Source organism: Heliconius melpomene, chromosome 17 (genome assembly GCF_056956725.1).
Source record: "Heliconius melpomene rosina isolate 202511_hmr_F chromosome 17, ASM5695672v1, whole genome shotgun sequence".
NCBI lineage: Eukaryota > Metazoa > Arthropoda > Insecta > Lepidoptera > Nymphalidae > Heliconius > Heliconius melpomene.
Window position 1 is genome coordinate 3798182 of NC_140405.1, and position 23102 is coordinate 3821283.

Sequence of the window (23102 nt, forward strand, 5' to 3'; positions counted from 1 at the left end):
AATAATTATCTTTATAGTAATAATATTAACCGCAGAAAACAATATCTTAAGCTTTTAATTATCGACCTCTAGTAGGATATGAAATAAATTATTAATAGCACTTAAAACAATTCTACGATTAGATTATTATAAAGCAGATTAATAAGAATAAGGTAATATTAATAATTTATGTTAAGCCGTAAGCCTTGGCTTAGAAAAGCGATAGAGATTGTTTAACAAAGCTTTTTTTAAATATTTTCTATAAAATATTCTAAAGGATGTTAGCCCAAGTTAATGAAAGAAAGAAGATAGATGAAACTTATAATGGATATTACTTTAACTCCATCCGGAGTTTAAGGGTTGGTAACATTGACTTCCACGCCAGAGGTCGTAGGTTCGATTTTCTTTTAGGTGTTTTTTTTGGTATTTCGTTATTATATCTCTTTTAATACCATTGAATTTGATAATATTTCGATAATTTTATACTCAAAAAAGAGCAAGAAAATATTTATTATATAAGTACCTACATTCCATTACTATTTTCTACGAAACTTTTAGTTAAATCTCAACAATAATTCCCGATGGAATTTAAAATGTTAGCAAAGTCCATGCAAAATACAGTCAGCCATTAACATAACTGAGAGTTCAGATAGCTTTCGTGGTATGCTACCCGTTCAACCGGAGGGAGTCATTGCACTGAGGGTCACTCCTCTCAACATGTCCTGAATACTAACGTCATTTTACACATATTGTATGGTACCTACCGGATACCTTTGAATTTATGGATGTCTGATGGAACCCAACGGTACATGTTAAAGTCATTAGTCATTGGTTAAGATTAAAATAAAAAAGTGATGGAAATTAAAATGGTATTGATTTCTTAGTACTGTATACAGCGACTGCATAATAAATGGTGATTTTTAGTTTCCCGATATATCGGGCATATATCATTGTAGGTAGAGGGAACCTGGGAACCTTGATTTACGACACTTCATACCCTTGTGCCACCGATCCACGACGGCGTCAACCCTCATTTAATAGTAATAATATGAGTTAGGTATGTAAAACGAATTTTCATATGTTTTGCTTCATTAGTATATAAATACACACGCTATTTATATCATTTAAATGTACTTTATAATAAATCTAGGCAGACGTACTATTTATATAGTGCCTCTTGAATACCATTGAATAAATAAAAACCTCTTTAACCGCAGACTAACTGAAATCGACAGCTCAAAGGATTTTAGCATAAAGAAGCTATTGTGACTATAATAAATTTTCTATGCTTGCATTTTGTATACTATATTTTATATATTAAATATTTTTTTGTTAAATTACGACATTGAAACATTTCGACCGTGTCGTGTGAATAACAAATTATCTTCGAGCTAGTGTCATACAAATATTGATAGCCGATTCAGAACGATAATAAATGCAATTTATAGATAAACTGCATAATTATACTATATTTATAGATTTATATAATATATAAATATACATAGTTACATCGACAGTTACCTTGGAAAGGTTTGATGTGGAATTATTTTAAATTAGACTATTTTATTTTAGTAATTGCTTACTTTATTTTAGTAAAGACGCGACGGATTGTGGGTTCGATCCCCACTTGAGGTAATAAAATATTTAATATTTACATTACTTCGCTTTGCTGTGGAGGTAAAGGGCGGCGTTGAGTTCCACCACTCAATATGCAATGCCGTCAGAATTTAATAATACTTAAAGAGTATATTGGTTTTTATATTTCTCTTATGAATGAAGACTGAATTAAGATAAATTGGACAGTTCGTAAGTGTGGATGCTAAATCTATTAACGTAATGACAGCTTTACGGATCTAGATGTAATTTTACATATCCATCTTAGATGATATACCGCATTACTTAACTGAGTGACGGTCACGGATTTTGATTAAAACCTCTCTTGTAGCTCATTCTAAGATCCACGCCATAGTTTATTTTAGCCATTAGACCGGATATTTACAAATCTAAAATAAAAAAGTAAAAAAAAAATTTTAAGTTAAACGGTTTTATATTGCAGATAAATGTACTAAAAGCTAAAAAATAATTTCATAGAAATTATGATTAGTAAAATAAAATCGTGGGGCACGTCCAATATCTACAATTGAAAGACATAGCGTGAGACTTCACCCACCTAGTGGCAAGTAGCAAGTGTCCCCACGATTTTATTTTAGTAATCATAATTTCTATGAAATTATTTTTTAGCTTTTAGTACATTTATCTGCAATATAAAACCGTTTAACTTAAATTTTTTTTTTTACTTTTTTATTTTTAAGTTTTTAGTTTTTATTTCTCATGCTATTCAATTCGTTGAAATGAGGCTAGATGTCTCATTATTGCAAGGTTAATGGAGAATGTTACGAACGACCCCCCCAGAGGTCCAATAGAGGGACAAGGCTATGTACAACAAGATGTGCCTGAATCTTGAGGGGAAAACGCTAACGACATATCATTTTTATCCACCTAGTGCCATACAGTTCTCGGCGCGCTTTTACCTTTTACCTTGGGTGGTACCCCTAGCGACGTATCATTTTTAGGCACCCTATAGCCACACAGTCCTCGACAGGATACCAGATCTTGACTTAGGTGGGAGATTCATATTGTAATTTTGTATAGTATACTGTATTATACTTACCAAGCCCTTTATTTTGGTACCCATATTGATGGGATTGAAAACTACATTATCCGCCATTTTGTAGCAGTGGCCATCTTTGATTTTGATTTTGTATAGTGCCCTGAATTCTACTTGACAAGCCCTTTCATTTGATACCCATATTGATGGGATCGAAAAAAACTAACTTGTCCGCCACCTTGTAGCGGCGGCCATCTTGGATTTTGATTTTGTGTAGTCCACTGAATTCTACTTGACAAGCCCTTTCATTTGATACCCGTATTGATAGGATTGAAAAAAACTAACTTGTCCGCCATCTTGTAGTGTTGGCCATCTTGGATTTTGATTTTGTATAGTCCACTGAATTCTAATTGACAAGCCCTTTCATTTGATACCCATATTGATGGGATTGAAAAAAACTAAGTTGTCCGCCATCTTGTAGCGGCGGCCATCTTGGATTCACAATAATATTGAATATGGATAATTGTATTGTCACCAGAATCAAAGGCGTATACCAAATTTCAGATCAATCGGTTAACGGGAAGAGGGTTAAATTTCAATTACTAAATTTGACCCAAACAAACAAATAAACAAACGGGGTGAGCTAAATAAAACCGTTTAATGATTTCTTAAGTTGTATTTAAATCCGCAAACATCATATTAAATTGAAAATTGAAGTTAATTATTGACAGCACCATAAATGTAGCTTATAATATACAAAAGATATACTTACAAATATCTGAGGCCGTCGTGGCTCAGGGGCAGAAAAGTGTGATTGCAACGCGTCGTTTGTGGGTTCGATCCTCACTCGAGGGAATGAATTCTTATTTATTAATCTTTTCTTTTCTTCGCTCTACCAACAAAGCAAAAGCCTCGCGTTGAATCCGCCTCTCAACACGCAATAGCTCCTGCTGTATTCGGGATACAGGGTGAAGCTGATTTAATTTTTTTTATTTTATTTACTTATTTATAAATGATAACATTTACTTCAAATGTCTAAACATAAATGCAATTGCTTACTATAAATACAATACGAGCTTGTAACCTCGAGACCATACAATCATAACACTATTAATCTTACACATACTAGCCTTAACTTGGTTTAATATGCAATTATAATAATAGTTCAAAGTTTTAACTAAAGATGGTGTAAACGGTAACTCGGTCAAGTGGACTGATATGTTTCCCCGCTCTTGACATTAGGCGAGGGTGAATGCCGACATAAAGGAGACCTTAGTTCTGTGTGTGTTACGTATTATGTTCCTTTTGTAAGACTATTTTAGTATATTTCCTTTGAAATACGTTTTTGAAGTGTCTTGTTGAAATTTCTATTTGTGTTTTACTTAATTTTATTACAATTCACGCTGTATAGAACACATAGGAAAGTAGGCAGAGGGAACCTGGGAATCTAAGTAAGTATTAAGATACTCAGTTTCCATTAAGACAGTTCCGTTTCTCACTTTCCGCCGAATTCTGAAAGCATTGCGAGATGAGTAGAGGCTGCGTTTTGCCTTGTTGGCGAATTAGATTGAGAATCGAACCCTCAAGGTGTTGTCGGATTTACAGTCGCACATATATGCCTCTGAGGCACAACGGTGTCGTTTTACTACAAATTAAAACAAATTTAGCCAAAATATAGTACTACAGTCGGCACTTTTTATTATGTAGGTATTATATATTGTAATATATAGAATGTTAAACGAAATATGCAAGAGTATATTCTACAATAAATTCTAAATTATGATATAAAGGGTAATTTAGCAACACAATTTTCACACATTTACGTCTCCACTTTTAAAATAAACACGTATTCGTACAATTTACAATGCATTAACATGTTTAACATAACACTACATGCACTTTTATTATGTTTCTAATGGCACTTTTTCTAAATAGAGCTACTCTAAGCACTCTTTTACGTAACTTTAAAATTACGTAAAATTCTAGATGACATTCTTAAAGATAAGATGGGAATGGACTATTCAAACGAATCTTTTCATTTCCTTAGTCATTTTACTTTTATCTTTTATAATGGAATCAATTCTTTTAAGTAATGTTTTTTGGGAGAATCATATCTCTCTTGTTCGTTAATATCAAACAAAAATATCATACAGAACAATAATAATCCAGAATTCAGCAGAAAATGGGGAACGGAGTGTCATAACACTAGGTTCTGCCTACCCTGCTGTATGCGGGATACAGCGTGAAGCTAATTTATAATAATAATATAATTTATGATGAAGTTCTCTATTAAAAAACATATATTATTATTTATTAAATCTTCATATCTATGAGCGATTACGGGCGTCCAACAAACAGGTTTAGCTGCAAAAGGATTTATTTTGCGCTAAATCTATGTCAAGATCAAGGAGGCTGCGAACACGTTTGTTACTCAGGCATGTTTACCCACGGATGGCGTCACTGACCTACAAATACATCAAAATAAACGAAGACAATCGTTAGAACAAATAACAAAATGAAAGGCGAAAGCTCACTTCCACTAGAAACACAAGTTAACACCGATAAAATCCTATTAAATTTGTTACAAAATTACCTATGTACTTTTTAGAATTTTTATGTTTCATGTAATTTGTATTCGCATGGTGTTCTTTATAGAAAATACTACATAATCGAGTCTCAGAGGAGTTCGGATACAAAAAATTCTATTACAAGTATCGGTCCAGGTTGGCATACTAATAAAGGGGAGACCAAATTTTTCGCCTCTTCATATAACTTTAAAGAACGGAACGCTAAAATACTGATTAAGCTAGCCCAATGTTGTTTAACTTTGCAAATATAAAAATAAGTTTGTTTGAAGGTAGTTTCAAATCGACTGGTGGAATAGAATACGAAATAATGCATTCGATACAGCAAGTTCGAGACTTAATCTCAGTTGAGATTACTTGAGTTCTGTACACCATCCGTTCCTGGCCCATTACTTAAGGAGTTGGTCTGGTCGTATCATTTTATTTTAGCTTCGCGTAACGCGATGAGCTGGAAGCAGTCCGACAACTTTCAAACAAGATGAACAGCGGACTTCAGTTTTATTTCTTGAAGTTTTGTTCTTACTTATCTTTCAACACTTATTTAGTTTACTATTATTTCATTTTGAAAAATTACTATATATAAATACATATATAATATAAACTATTAGTCCTGTCTGTATAACTCGTACAATTATAAGTGCAAATATTTTAATTTTATTAACATTAAAGTCCAAAATATATTTCCGTCAAATTTAGCATAAGATGTATGGCTATTAATAATATTAACAATTAATAATAGATATTAATTTATTTAATAATTAATTAGATTAAATAAAAAGTAAACTAATAATAAACAATTATTAAATAATAAACCCAGCTTCGCTTTCTCTCTAAACATTCCAAATAAACGTAATTCCATGCGTGGTGATAAATTGTACGAAAATACTCGTAAAATGCATCAACACTGAGTTAAAGCAACGAGGTCTAACTTGTTGGTGGGTGGTGGTGTAAAGTAAATAGATATTTCTATTTAATTATATTAAAACTATAATAAAACAGTAAAATTAGATAATAACAAAGTACAGTGGTACAAATATTAAAAGTATACTCTACAATTTAGTTTATCTTATTTCATTGGAATTATACCAGTAAAATTCGAACCCACATCCCAAAGTGTTAAGTAAATGGTGTCGACATAATTCGTATAAGACCAATTGTAGCTAAGAGTTTTCCACAATTCAACTATATTCAAGGATATTTTTACAATATTTTCATTAATATACAATTCTAAATACTGATTCATTATACTATGCAAACTCTCTAGAGCGCAATAAACTTATATATCTGCAGTATAAATTATTATAATCAAAATAAATCTATCAACATAAAATAAATGAACAATTACATAAGTTTGCACGTTTAATTCAATTCGAAGTCGCTAATCTAATTGAGTCTGTAAGAAATAACAAAAATACTCGTGTTATTACAACTTTCTATATCAATGGAGATTTAGTCGATCTCAGAGACGGTGATTACGTAAATAAATAAATCTTACTACAGCTATAGATGTACGCTTTCTTTTAACAAAGAACTGTTATCTTATATCATCAGATGATACTTTCAAAAATTACAATGCAAACCAATAATATACCACATAAATATTTATAAGTATTTTAAAATCTTTAACCTGTCAGCGAAACCTGTAATTATATAGACTATCGAGTTTCTCGTAAAGCGGTCTTGATTGTTTCTTTTTCTTGTCATAATTTTATTTTGGCTTAATTGTGTTTTACCGTTGCAAGAAACATGAAATGTCAACAGTAACAGGTTCAAATATTGGACAACGATAATGTTTATATAAAAAAGGAAATGTGTCAGTGGATCTCACAAATTACTTCTTGTAATTTGTTGGTAAATTAAACAAAAACTAAATCCATTATATTTTGTGAAAAGAAATATCTACTATTCTTTTAGCGTTCCGCATTGTTATTTTATAATAGTAGGTTAATTTATTTAATAATATGCTTATTTAATAAATTAGTTGAAAAAAATAGAGAAATACCAATTTATTAGAAAACTCCGTTCATATATAGATATTAATTTTAAATATTGCAAATGCACCTTATCTGGTGTCAACTATAATCCCTTGGTATGCCTATGAATGCACCAATTACTAGAATTATTGAACCGGTTTTAATGCAATCTACTTTTCTGTGCCTACGTAAAGGTTCTACTTTGTAAAGGTTAAAATGTGAAATATTTTATCATTTAAAATGTTGCCATATCTAAATTTGTAGATTTTAAGCCGAAACGAAGGAATGACCTTTTAATTAGAATTAGATTTTTTAAGGTATTTAAAGATCATGATGACCGCATTTACAAAGAAAAATCGAGAAAATATTTTTTAAATAAGGTTATTGTATTGTAAACATTCAATAGCTCGTTAAAATAAGCAATTACATATTTTTTTTGGTTTAGGCTTATTCGTCGATCGTTCGATGTCTTTATGTGAAGAGAATAAGGAAATCAGAATGTTTGCATTGATTGCAGTTTAAAATATTAATAATGAAAAGTGATAATCTTTATTTTAAAACTAAATATTAATTCATTATGCTATAGAGATGTTATATTTTCTAGGAAAGTTGTACGTAACAAGTAAACTAATAACACGCGACAAGTCCTAACAACTTTCCAATTGTAATATATTTTTTCCTAGAATGCTTAGTAATATATACTGGCATCCATATTATTCTAATTACAAATAATAATAATAATAATAATAGTTTAATATTTACAATAAATTGAGGCAAAGCGCGGCGTTGAACTCCGCATCCAGCATTCGGCGGAAAATGAGGAGCGGAGTGTCTTAACACTAGGCTCCTTCTGTGTATACCCTTCTGAAGTTAAAAAAAATTTAATAGATACCTTTAAAGTATATTTTCTCGTTAAGTGTGAGTTATGCGCGAGTGAGTACGTCTTATCGCAGTTCCACTTTCCAGAGAAAGCGAATTTATATTTTATTTTCAAAACTACAATTACGCTATTACATGCAATTTTTATTACTTTACGACTTAAATATTGTTTTAGTTTGCGTAGAATTATATGCTTGTATAACTTGTACGAGCCTCTTTTGTAATGTTATTGTTTTAATAGCTACCTTCTTTGTAGAAATAAAAAAATATATAACTATTATTTATTAAAGTATTTTAATATATTAGTATATATGTGTAATGTAATGTTATATAGCCTGTAGCACTTCTGAAGAATGCAGCTTTGATACAAAACAAAAACATAGTAAATCGGACCAGTAGATAGACCAGAGATCTTAGCGTTCACACAAACAAACAAACAAACTCTTCCGCTTTATTATATTAGTATAGATTGTAAAAACTATTCTCGCACCTTGATACTATTTATCATAAATAAGCTTTACGCTTTATCCTGCACACAGCAAGGTAAACAAAGGGAACCTAGTGTACAGATATATAGCGTGAATCTGATTTTGATTTTTTTATTAAATACTACACCATTCTCATTCACTCTTTATCCAAGCAATCTGTCTGTTCGTTCAAATAATGTTTATGGTTCGATTTTTCATTTCGAAAACATATTTTTTTACATAATTAACAACAAAAAAACTATATTACTCGAATGGTCGAGTAAATTTCACAAAATAATTTCGGTCCGTGTCTGAAATATCTAGTTTCTAATATTTGCACCATAGCAAGTACTTGTAGTAAAAAGATAAAAAGAATTAAAGTAAAATGAGACAAAATGTATAATCAATAAGAAACATTTTCAAATGGCGAGAAAGATGTTACCGATGTCCAGCAACCGTCCTAAATGCATCGCAATTACCGAGTCTTTGGCAACTCTAAGCTGTTAAGTAGAACTACTTAACTAATTCATATACATATAATAAAATTGTAATTGCTTAGTGTATGTACGTTCGTATTTGTAAATAGATGATATAATATGAAAAAATATATGGAAAGTTTGAAATTATAAAAAATATAAATAAAATATTAATTTAGTTTTTTAGTTAACTTTGTCCAGCTTCACGCTGTTTCCCGTATATAGGAGGGTAGAGGGGAGAAGGACCCTGGGAACCTAGTGTTAGAAAGCTCTTTTCCCATTAAGATGCTTTCGTTCAACATTGTCCGGAGGATCTCTAAGGGCATTGTAGTTAAGACATGTAATCATTTTTTTTTTCAATGTTCTTAATTCTAATTAACCAAATAGGTTATATTATTTAACTAAAAAAAAAATTTACTAATTATTGTTGTAAGGAAATGTGTCAAAAAATTATTGAATGTTTTTTACTACATCATATTACACAACAAAATTATGGTAGTAAATAAATGGCATTCACAAGCTGGCGTTAATTTAAAATTTAAAAAGTAACTTCGTTAAGAGGGAAAGCGTGACCGATCCATTACACCGAATGCCCTTTGATTGCGAATACCAACAAAATCTTCGATGACACAACACGAATGATGTCAGATAAACAAATTAAGTAATTAGTTATAACTTCATTGTAATTCTTGGTGTGATGAAAAAAAAATATTTTTTAATATATAAATTATTTTACTACTAGTTACAGAGTGTTGGTTATTTAGCTATCATTTAATCTATTCATGTTTGTTTTATACGCTGATTTAAACTATTGAATTAAAATAAATAATAAATATTAAGGAAACTTTCCAAATGATAATAGTGAAAACTGTATTTAAATCCGTTAAGCGGTTTCTGAGATTAGAGTGAACAGGAGCCAAGACAAAAAATCATTGTTTTGGGTTCCATTACATTGATAAATACCTCCAATAAAAGATTTTCCATATATCTTCCATACAGACAGCGATCAGCTACAATTTTATTACATACAATTTTATTATATATGGACATTTTCGTTTAATTAGGGTTTAATAACATAATTACTTATAGTTATTAGTTATAAATATTATATTAAAAGTAAATTAGATATTTTATTGAAAAAAAATATTTTAGACAAAATCCTAAGAATATCTATATATTACATAAGATAATAAGAAATCTCCAAACATTGTTGCTTACTTAGAAGTTCTCATATGCCGTAAATTTAAAATTACCCATACATTACAAGTTACACAACACAGCACAGCACAGCACAGCACCATGACCCAAATTGCTCGTCGGTAGTCCTTTAAACGGTTATTGAAAGCATTGCGGTAAAGATTTTAACGATGATTAGTGTCATTATAAGTCTCCGCTTCGTCTCTTCACTAGTTTCTATGGGAGCTAAGATGTTTTTTCTATAGTAAAGTATATAATTTGATATTTTATTTAATGCTATCTTAGTACAATGACGTAATTAGTGTATATGATATTAGTTCGTTTGATTTTCACGAGAGGGAACACAATAAGGTTTTTGCAATTCAAATCAACAGTTCCTAAGTTCATAATATAAACATACATATAAATATAAAGCAGGTCATATAATGTCTGTAAAAGTACGGGATGAAGTGTCTTAAGTGGATCCTGCACCTATTTTTCAGCTTCCCGCTGTATCCCGCATATATAGTAGGCAGAGGACGCCTAATATTAAGACATCCTGTCCCAACTTTCCAAATTCTGGAGGCATTGCGTGTTGAGTGGGGGAGATCAACGTTTCATGCTCACGCTTTGCTTCGACTCTTGAAATGAAAATAGTAAATATTTCATTTCCTCAAGTGAAAATCGAACCCACGTATACAGTCACGCCACTGGGGCTCTTACATCACAACTCCTCATATGCTGGAGAATCAAACTTAAAAAATGTGACTCTACAAATGTTATGCAAATGGCAACTGTCACTTGCGTAACCGATGGCGTGCTTGTGGTGAATCGATCTAGATCGCTCTCTTTTGAAGATCGACGTACGAGTACGTGTGTCGTACGCGAGGAGAATAACTCAACACATTCTTGCACACTGCAAGAGTGTCACAATACTCGTACATACCTATGGCATTCTGATGAAATAGTTGTATATATAAGTTGTATATAGGTTTAATGTTATATATCTTTATAAAAATTGATATTTAAACTGATAATATATTGTCAATAATATGTTTTTGAAGATAGACAAACACTATAGAATTGATTTCAGTTTGAATAGTCTTAGTTTACGTAGAAAGAACATTTTTCACCAATTCCTTTCAACCTACCCATATTATGTAGAGTAGATGGGTAGATAAGAAATCTTAGAAATATGTCCATGTTTTTGTATTAAATATATAAAAAAGCCTGTGGAAGTTATTATTTCTAATAAAAAAAATAATAACGTAGTAACTATGTGTAATTAAAGGAACGTCTGCTATTCTTGTAAAAAAATATCCTTCTTTATAAGAATATAAAAAACTCATTTACAAAAAAACTAATTAATCTCTCTCTATATTTTTACATACATATACATATAAATGTAGAATTTATCTCCCAAGAATCGCGTGTCCATACATTAGTCGCACTAGCGCTAAGCGATAGCGCGTCGCTCTCTCCGGCATCATTCCGGCACCATTCAAGCGACATGTCGAGCCGCTTTCTTTTGTACACTATCGGAAGAATCTCTACCTGTACGTACAGGAAGTAAACTTATATATATATATTATATATATACATATGTTTACTTTGTAAATCGTGTATTTATTCAGTAAATATAGTTTTTAAAATATAATACGTACAAAAGTTACAAATTACAAAATTATATTAATAATATAATAAAATACAATTAAAAATATAATTCCTACTATTTTGCCTCACGAGGCAAAACGTGGCGTTGAGTGCCGCCACTGAATATTCAATAGGCAATAAATTCGGCGGAGAGTGGGGAACGAAATGTTTTATTGGAGAACGAACGTTTGTTTAGATGATCGCAGTTATTAAGGAATTAATTATTTCCACTAGATCAAGGGTTGCCACCTTGGCAGCCGCAGGTAAGAGCTAGTTTTATTATAAAAAAATATAAAATTTCCTACAAAAACTCTGTAAAAATCTCTACGAGGACAATATGATCATAAATATTCGCGAATCAGCTAAGCCATTAATTTCTGAAGCTTTTAAAACAAAGCCTTGTACCACAAACATAATAATAATAATTATATAATATAATAAAATGTCATCATAAAATCATCAATGTAATATTACAGCATCGTCAATTTACATTATAAGTTGTCACTATTTGCGTGTATTGAAGACATAAAACAATCTAAGGTTAGAAAAACAACTTGATTATATAATAAACATATTGAATAAATATTATACGAGCTGATCCTCGGACGTCCATTAAGCGATTGTGTTGCAAAAGTGTGCTAAATGAAACATGTTTGTGTATTTACGTATAGTATATTTATTTTTATACAATATTTTTTTAGATTAGATTCAGTATTAGAAAAAAATATAATTATTTTGAATTAATATATATTTTTGTTTTTTGGTCAGAATAAATTTATTTTTGTTTCCCATGTCTGGAATAAACGTTGAGTTCCGCCATTCACAACATAAAGTCTCAAATTCTAGGGCAGGAAGCGGAAAACAAAAACAAAAATATTTGCCGATTGCTTAAAAATGTGGTTGAATAACTTGAAAACCTAAGAACGAACAACTGGCTTTCAAAATAAATAAATAGTGTATTCCTAATAGTTATATTATGTTAAATGACAACACAGAATATTTATTATACACATTCTATTATGTCACTAATAAATTATATTTCCTTCATTGTGTTAATTATTAATACAATTACACATTATAAGCTCAGGAAGTCAATAAGACTTTATACCTACAAGTTTTTTTTGTTGTTATTAATTGTATAATAACACATTTAATGGGTATTAAGAACAAAACATAGTGCCATTTTTAAATTAAATTCTTATAAAACTTATTTATGAGACAAGACATTATTATATAATTAAGTACATATTATCTTCGTATATTCATATATCTATCATATATTCTTCTTATAGACCAGTCGTGAGAGAGAGAGAGATTATGAGAGTCTTGAGAGAATTCGCCAGAAAGTAGGGAAAGGTAGAGAAAGGGAAAGGTTCCCAGGTTACCTCTGCCTATCAAAAAAAACATTATTATTTCACAGAAAACATATCTGTCATTGCAAGCTCGCTCTCACGTCATAACATTAACCATGTTCAGGTCGTATCACATAGCCTTGCACTAGAATTACTTATGAAAAACTGCTATTCTATAGTCTACAAGCACCTCACATGACATTGCTTTAATTGATTGCCCTTAAAAGTGATATGAACGGTCACGGTGAATTCTTAAGCAAATAGCTATTCATCCGTGTAACTGATATAGACATACTGGATGCTTATTTATCTTTAGATTAAGCTCCAATATAATGGTACATTCCTTAGTACATAGGTAAGATACGTGTTACATATATTTATACGATTTGAAGAGAGAGATGGAACCTGTTGTAGGTTCATTCATCAAAATAACATCAAATTAATTAAGCATTAAAATTGAAATTCGCTCCTCTCTAAAAAACTGCTTCTGCTTAAAAAACTGTTTACTTAAATATTATAAATACAAAAATATTTCCCCAACCAAAAAATATTGATACAAAGAAAACAAACCTTGGTACAATAACTCCTATTACCTAATAAAAATATTACAACATATTAGAACATATATGAATTAACACACTTACTATACATATAAAACGTTTGCTCACACACTTTATATATAAAAAGAGGCACAAAAACGACCCCCGACATATGAAGCGTGAGGTCACGTCACGCTGCGCACGCGCAGTTAAGTAATACTACTATTTAAGCAGTCGTGACAGTAAATGCTTCCTCGTATCTGATATACTATGACATCATGATAATAGATTTTTTTTCTCAATGAAATGCTGCAAGGTCAAGATACCTATTCATCATAACAAAAAATGTTTATAATGCATTCAAACCTGCATTCCTACATCGAAATTAAATGCACTACATATTTGCGTGTCTCCTTTGAGATTTATTAATTATCGTGTTTATTTTTTAGAGGTAAGCTATTTTTATTGGTCATTAGTCACGCGAGGTTGAATGCTCTTGGATCTGACTTCGCTGAATTCCAATAAAGATATCGATAAAAGTTTGCAGAATACAAAAAAAATATTCAAAATTAGATTTATAAGCAAAATTCTCCATAACAATTGCCGTCGACAGGTGGGCAGCGGAATAAATCGTGGAGTTTTATCGTTAGCACCAGAGAAGCCGGACCGGTCCAGGTAATAATTTCAATCTGCACCACCGTTGAAACTTCAAAACGGGCAAACTTGGAGCCATTATGTTTTAATTTGGCACACGAAAACAAATAATACGCCGTCAGGTATAAGTAAAAAGGGTAAACTTCAGGTAAAACTTAATGAATCAACGGAGAGATCCCTCTGTTCCGCGAGCAATAAGATACGAAATTCTCATTAAAATTAAGTAAGAAACTGAAACTCCAATTCGGATTCCTTTAGGAGTCCATTCAATTGCCTTTTCAAACTAAATCGCAAGTTTTAACGAATTACTATCACAATAAGGCATTGAATATTAAAATTTGGATTCAAATTCAATTAAATTTGATGGAATGTTAAGATTGTGAGTATAGAAAGTATGGATACGATTAAAAATATAAATAAAAATAAATTTTCTAATACTAGGCTCCCAGTACTAGTCATAAAAATAATGATATAAACACTTATTATATTAAGAAATTAATTTTATACTCTATAAACTGACACCAAGTAAATATCACTTGAAACAAGATAATAATTTTGTAGGTGCTACATAATATATCCTTTTAAGATAAGTCTTGTAAGACCACGTCTAGAACAGGTATAAACAGGAAGACCGGGACGGAACGTTGTGAATGTATGACGTGTGCGTACGTAATTTTTATTACATGGTTATATTTTTGTAATGCCATTAAAAAACTAAATCAGTCTCACGTCGTATCTCGCATACACCAGAGTAGATAGAGAGAACCTAGTGCTAAGATACTCCGTTATAGTCACTACACTACGCCATTCACTCATTAATATTACCACTTTTCAGAAAATTATCTTTTGCTCTCTATAATTGATGATATATTTATGATCATTATTTTTAAATAGTAATTAGAATCAATTGAAACTTTCACCGTAATTATATTTCGTTCCCAGAGGTGTTTACTATAAACAAGTATATTATGCAAATCTAAAGTAGAAATAAATAAACTCTTTACTTTATTTAAGCAAGGTAGATTAATACATTACTTAAAGTTATTATTTTTCCATACGATTACCTCACTATGAAATAGTGGAAATAAATGAAAAGCAACCCATATCTGGGAATAGCATAGCATAGCTGGCATATCTGGGTTTTTTCAACAAAAAACATTACTATTGGGACAGTCTCTACTTATTTCAAAAGAATATGTTCAATGTACCTAAATAAAATCAAATCAGTTCACGCTCTATCCCGTACACTGTATGGTAGGCGGAGAGAATTTAGCGTGCGTGTTAAGACACTCTGTTCTCCACTTTGACAATTCTAGAGGCATTCCGTGTTGAGTGGTGGAAAAGAACGCCGCGCTTTTGTCTCGACACCAGAGCAAAGAAATGAAAATATATAAATTTAAATAAATATTAATTACCTCGAGTGAGGATCGAACCTACAACCAGTCGCATTTACAGTCACACTTTGTGGGGCACAACTGGCCTCATAGTATGTAGGTACATACATTAGCTATATACTCTAGATTAAGTGGAATATAGTTCTACAAGATGTTCCACCCTCGAGGGATATTAATCACACTCATACCTCCAAACTTTACAACTATGAAGTTTGATCAAAGCAGTCTATATGTTATATTCAGCTAGAGGTATACCAAAGTTAAATCAAAATATAGTGTCTCTAGTACTTTTTCGGTTAAAAATAATTTTCCAAGTTACCTACATTCTTTTTTTCGATCATGATGTTAATGCTGTTTTATAGCGACACCGGGAGGAGAGAAAGAGGGGAAGAAGAAGAAATGCAAGCATTATCTGGCTGCCTGTGGTGTTACCTACATATGTTCAAAGTGATATCAATTTATCTTTTTAGAGTATAAATCAACATGAAACTGAAATTAAATTATTTTACATAAAAAAATGCACAATACAATTAATAATCGAATAAATAATATCATTAAATCCATAAGTTACCAACGTCTACAAAAAAAACTTTGACGACTGACCGATTTGCGGGCGCCAGGTGAGACGTTCGTTTTCATCCTAACTTGTATTATGCTAATCAACTTCTCTGACTTTTCAAATAGAATAAATTTTAATTTCTCCGCCTCGTCCCCCCATTTAGAAGTTTCTTTTTCCTGAATAGACCTTACTGATTAATTTTCGAAACTCATTCTCATTTTCATTGAATGAAGCAAGTTTAATTAACAGTAAAGTAGTGTTGCGACTTTGCGAACTTTAATTAAAATAAACTCATACTTGCCCCCTTTATTTGTTAATGTTCTACTTTTGTTTCCTAGATCTTTTCTTGTTTTTGTTTTAGAAGTAGTTACATTGATATACGTATTATGTATGTATATGTCAATACCATCAAATATCTTCTGTAAGATGTACCTATGGTTTAACAGTGTTTTACTATTATACAAATTAAAGTAAATTTGATATTTTCGTCCATTAGTTATTCAAAACTTTAAAAATAATTGTGTAACTTATTAAAAAAATATATATTTATAAAATTATATCGAAAATTAAAGAAAAAGCCTTCGTGGCCCTATCATGTTACTGTTATACGACGGTTCTGGGTTCGATTCCCACTCAGGGGATGAATTATTATTTGGTAACATATTCATTTCCTTCACTCTGGAACCAAGACAAAAGCACGGCGTTGAGCTCCGCCATTCAACACGCAATGCCTCGAAAATACACGGAAAATAAAAAACGGAGTGTCTAACCCTAAGCAGCAGAAAAAAACCATTTATTGTATCATGTCTCAGCTGGTAACAAATAGTTATGGAGTTTCTGCGTGACTTATTATTTAAAGGCTTTCACTTTGCATTAACGATTACAGCAGGCAATTAGATAATTAGTTCTGGCTCGATTCGGTTTATTATTTATTATTATAATTTTAGGCAATTTAGTTATTAGAAACAATTTTCGTGTCAGCTTAATAAGCATATCCATATTAAGAGGCTGTTGTAGCGCAGTGGCACAACACGACTGTTATGGGTTCGGTTCCCAATCGATTGAAATTAATTTCTTTCGTATCTTTGCGATGTTAAAAAGACCGAACGCGGTGTTGAGTTCCACACAATATGCAATATATAAAAAATGTATGGTATGTGGGGAACTGAGTCTCTTAACACTGGGTTATCGTGGTAAAAAGTAACGTACAAAGTCCAAAAATCAATAAACACTGTTTACTTTACTTTTACTAACTAGTAGTTTCACTATTTTAATGGTTTTTGTAAAACTTCTACCTTCCGTTCTACAAGCAACCACTTTCCGCATAGATTTTCCATCGCTTTACCTCGATACTAGAAAGAAGAAATGAAAATATTTAATATTAAATATTCCTCGAGTGGGAATCAAACCCAGAACCAGCCGCGTTTACAGTCAAACGCTTGTGCTCCTACGCCAAGACTGGCCTCCGTTATGTTATGTTAGCATAAAGTTATTGCAACTCGTGATATATGTTTGGAGTATAATGACGAGAGCGTGTGCGACTCTCTCTTTCAACTTTGACCCCAGTGTCTCGAAATTTACGTAACCAATGTAGAATATTTAATTCACAATAAAAATAATAATTTCATGTAAATTGCATTTCCTTATTTTAATTTTATAATATATCACAGTCAAAGGTCATAGGTTAATTTTAGTTATATAAAATAGACGAGACAATTTTGTTTTGAAACATTAATGTGAAAAATTAGTCCCAACATATTAAAAGTCGAATTACTATATACATAGGCAAATTTTGAATTAACACTTTTAATATGACGTGACTTCTTTGTCACTTTCTCTGTATCGTTGTATTTTTAGGCGGTTTTTAAAGTTTATTTATATTTTTAAAGTATTTTTTTAACTTTATATTGAAATCAAGACTAGAAAAAACATTTTTTTCTTTTACGGCTAGTAAGTATACCTGTAGTATCCTTGCCTGACATTCCTATAAATAATTAAATAGTAATAAATGCCTTTACATCTATAAATTGATGCACTTTGTGCTAAATATGCATATTAATTTGAGCATTATTTGCAATTAGCGCGACACTCGCTGCGGTTATCTGCGCCACGAGCTGCGAGAATAATGCAACTTCGCTATGCAATACTTCGTATTCATTCATATAATATTGTATGATACTAGTGGCTTGCCGTGGGTTTGTCGGAGTTTTAATATATACTGTTTATACAAATTTCATGATTTAGGATCCCATTTCAGAGATTACTAGCTAGTGTTTAGTTAGAGAGAAACCAAAGAAACACAAAAATGTGGACACACTTATTGAAAATATCAAAAATAATATGAAACTAAATGTAAATTGTAAAAAGTAAACAAGCCGACATTTGAAATACGCCGAAATTTGGGTGCCGTTTAGCTATGCTGCCGTACTTTTTTACCCGCATATCCGGCTTTGTACTAACTTCCCATATCAATTCTAATAAGACTAGCTTTAAAACCGAAAATTAATTAATTTTATTTTGAATTTACGGACAGCCATGTTAGCTCATTTACATATATAAGCTAGCTAAACTCTGAGCGCTAATAGCTTTCTAAATACAAATAAATATCTATATTGTGATGCAGTAACAGCGTTTCTCACTATAGCTGATTACTCCTCGCTATACTGCTTGAGGGCAATGACCTTACGACAAAGCTTATACAATAAGCTACACTTTATATTTTCAACAGGTATTATATAATATATGTTAAGATAAATTCATAGTTTAGTACAAAACAGAGAAATTTTAGGTTCTGGCAATATATGTATGGATTTTTAAATAGATCTGTCGTAACTCAAATGATGGCGGTTACGTGTTTCTACTATACATTACTACTCTTTATTCATAACGTTTAATATCTTTATATAAAATACGCACGATTTCAGATTTTTTATGCAAGATTCTATGACAAGCACAACAGAAAAAGTCCAAATGTTATCCAAAATTAGCAAATAACTCTTCCTTTTCTTATTTTCCCTTACAGTGTTTCTCTTACAGTAAAGTTATATAAACCACAAAAAATAATCAAGTTTAATACGTTATTTCTCATTATCGTAACATTTACGTAGAGCCCATAATTTATCTGTATCCCGTAGGTTGTAATTCTAAATCTAATTTCCCGCGTCAACTGCGATCAGGGTGAAAAAAGTTATAACGCGATTAGGGAGTACAGCAAAGAAACAGATTATAAATCTTTGTAAGATCGAGAAGGCCTTTCACCGATGATTGTTTTTTTTTAATCTTCATCACGTCTAAAAGTTTAATTTTGTTTGAATCTTTTTTACACTCTTTTGGCATTATGGAAAGAGATCTTTTTATTTATAGCTCAAAACAAATAAAAATACAATTTACAAAAAATACTTGTTAAGTATCTGAATCAGATTATTTTAATATACACAAGTGATTGATGACTTAAAATGCCTAAATGTGTGTCATTTTATATTTTTTAATATTAATATTTAAAAAAATGCAAATACCTATATAGTATTTTGTTTTCATATAAAAATATTGTTTTATTTATTTTTATATCAATGTAAAAAAAAATAAGCAAAATATATAAAAAGGTATATTGTAATCTTGTTTAGTAGTTTAGTACTCCACTTATCTGTAGATTATAGCCTATTTTAATATTGAATTTCTAGTAAATATAAAATTATTGTTATATAAAAAAACATGAACTAGTGGATAAACCAGATAATTAAGGATACGATAGGAATGTAGACAACATTGAAACAAAATAAGATAATTTTTTTTTTTTTGTGTCTAAACTTAGTGTGAGTCAGATTTCATTCAAATGTTAACTTATCAATTTGAATCCAAGTCACGTACTAGCAAACCTACAATTGCATAGATTTATAATAGTAGTGGTGCCTGTAACAAATTGCCGTTTCTGTTTATGTTTTATTAAAATTTATTCTATATCCTATTAAAGTGTTTAGTCATCTAGGTTTATAAAAGACTGTAACGCACAGAACTTTCACGTATAGAAAATCTAGTCATTGCTAGACATAGCAGTATTTAGTTAGTTCTAAGTTATATTAGATGGCTATGACTTCGCAATTAAGTTATTTTCTTTTTAATTGAATGCCTCGAATATGATAATATAAAGGCGAGTTATAATATATAATTATGTTATATTGGTTGTCTGTTTATTGTTTAATCTACTCTGCTTACGGCACATGATCCTAATGAATTGAAATTTGTGCCTAAATATTACAGCTATCACATTGCATTTTATGACATTTTTTTTATTTTTATAATAATACTTAATACAATGTAATTAATATACAATTTCTGTTCCAGATAAATCACCGTATTACAAACTGGTAAGCTTTAAAGTTGTAATTAATATATAAGCTTAAAACATGGTTTAATTTTACATACATATATTAACACAAATAAAAGCAGCCGTTACTTAAGCCTCATAATCAATGAAATATTATACGCCATGTCAAAAACAATTGATGCCACGTGCTCTATCGAGCCAAAAACCGCAAAATCTCTCGGTTATTGCTCTAATGAAATATTAAGTTACAAGTTCTAAGTAATAAAGACAGTTTAACCTATAAATTTAATTAATAATAATTCCTTGTAAAGATTAAGTATTTGAAACATAATATTAATTTGCGTGGGTTCGATAGACAAAGGATAATATTATTTCTAAATAAGTGTTTTTTTTTTTATTTGCAAGCATAGAGTGTCTAACTTTTATTTTCTTTCTTTTGGTACATTTTGAAAAACATATTTTACTATCAAGGCTAAAATGATCTAGTGTCTCAGCTCTTCGTTCTACGATTTTTGTCCAAATTCAAGGCACTGCGTGTTGAGAGGAGGAACTGAACGCCACCCTTCGTCTGAATAGAAAAAAAATAAATATTCAAATTCTTCTTTCTTTTCACATCAACCGCATTGCCCGGCGTTATGCGCCACGGTGACCTCATACATTTCGTAATAAACAATTTATTTATCTTATATATTACAATATACACCATTCCATAGTTATCCAACACTAACAGTTCATATACTCGTAATTATGATTTTAATAGTCCTGGTCCCACTAGCATCCTGATATACGAAGGTAGCCTCAGGCCAGGTTAGGAAGGTGGGTGTCCCAGTTAGATTAGCTCGCATGTCTTATTAAGTTTAGCTGGGGCAGGAAACTATCGACCCTCGACGCCGGCGGCCGTCGGAAATCAAACTAATCGATTTTCATTTCGTCGACAGGAAATTAAATCCTTTGAGAGTCGCTCCCGATAACGGATTTCAACTAAGCACGACACGTGTTCGAACGTTTAAACGTTTGATCCGAACGTAAAAATTTTAATATCATCGGGAACCTTTATTAAATTTCTCGTGAATCTAAATCGGGGATTTACGTCAAATTGAATTTAATATTTATTTTGCCTTTCGTACTCGTGTTCGTGTTCGTGCCTTCGTTTGCGTCGTTCATCGGATCTCTCAACTACATTTCATTTTCACTTATTCAATTTATTGAGTTTATTGGATAGGTGAAATATGGGAAATGGCGAATATTTATAAAACACATTCTTATTCTTTTAATTCTTGAAATAGAACAAAGAAAAATAATTTTAATTCTGACGGTGACTGGTGTTTGTTTAGTGTTTTTAATTGATTGCTTAAAATGAAAACTATTTATTAAAATATTTAATTTAAAAGAACGGAGAAAGAACAGAAAGACTTTATCATTGATTAACTCGAAGAAGTCACATAAACTAACTAAAATAATAATCTTAATTAACTTTATTTTGTAATCTAATATCTAATCTACTCGGTTCCATACATACCTTAGTGCTTATAAAAGTGACACGGCCCCACGCGGCTTCGCTATGACATGAACGTAAGAACGTTTCAATTCGTTCCTGGACAAGGAAGGCGTCTCCCTCGGGAAATTAGACAACAGAATACTGACCACACTGCCTCTTATTTGTAGTTATGTCCAACGCATCTTTAGATGAATGAATTTCAACATAATTCTATAGAAGTTTGATGCAACGAGCAGTTGGAGTTAGTTTCTGAGTACAGATGCATATAGCATATCTATATATGTACTGGTATGAAGGCTTCGAATCATTCTAAAATAAGATATCTTCCCCTGGGAAATTATGAAGGATGCCGGCCAAGTCAATGTTTATTTTGAGAATACTAAGATTCTGTTTATTTTTAGTCAACTTTGAAGAAACAGAGGATGTTGTTGATCCGATAATAGTTTTATTTTAATATTTCTTTATTTTAAACATTAAATTATTATACATTTGTAACTAACATTTACCGAATATAACTGACAGTCTATCGATCTATTTAAATTTAAACATTTTCCTACATGAACTTACAATTTCATATACATATTTCAAATTTTTTTGTGAATCAGGCTTCCGTTTAGTATAAAATTAAGATGGCGAGTTAAATTTTTGAGAGAACAGTATACTGAGGCCACTCGTGATGAAGGGGCACGATTATCTGACTGTAACACGGCAGGTTGTGAGTTCGATTTCCAGTCGAGAAATTGAAATATTTAGTATTTTTCTTTCTTAGCTCTGGTGTCGAGGCAAAGGGCGGCGTGGAGTTCCACCGCTACTGAAATTGGCGTAGTGTCTTAATTCTCTCTGCCTACCCTTCTGTGACCACAATACAGCATGAAGGGTTCTCACGGGTTAACTACCATTTCTATATACATACATATATCACACTTTATTGTCAGTCGGTAAAAGAAAGTAGGTGTCGCTTTAAAAATACTTAAAATGTAAAACTG

At 31.1% G+C, this 23102-nt stretch overlaps 1 long non-coding RNA gene across 1 annotated transcript in view; it reads left to right on the forward strand.

Moving 5' to 3' along the window:
- The window catches only part of LOC146529865 (uncharacterized), a 59078-nt gene that overhangs the window by 7525 nt on the left and 28451 nt on the right, over positions 1-23102 (forward strand). Inside the window, exon 2 of the long non-coding RNA XR_014878904.1 lies at positions 20636-20658. This is a non-coding gene — a long non-coding RNA (uncharacterized LOC146529865). The remainder of the gene's footprint in view (positions 1-20635; positions 20659-23102) is intronic.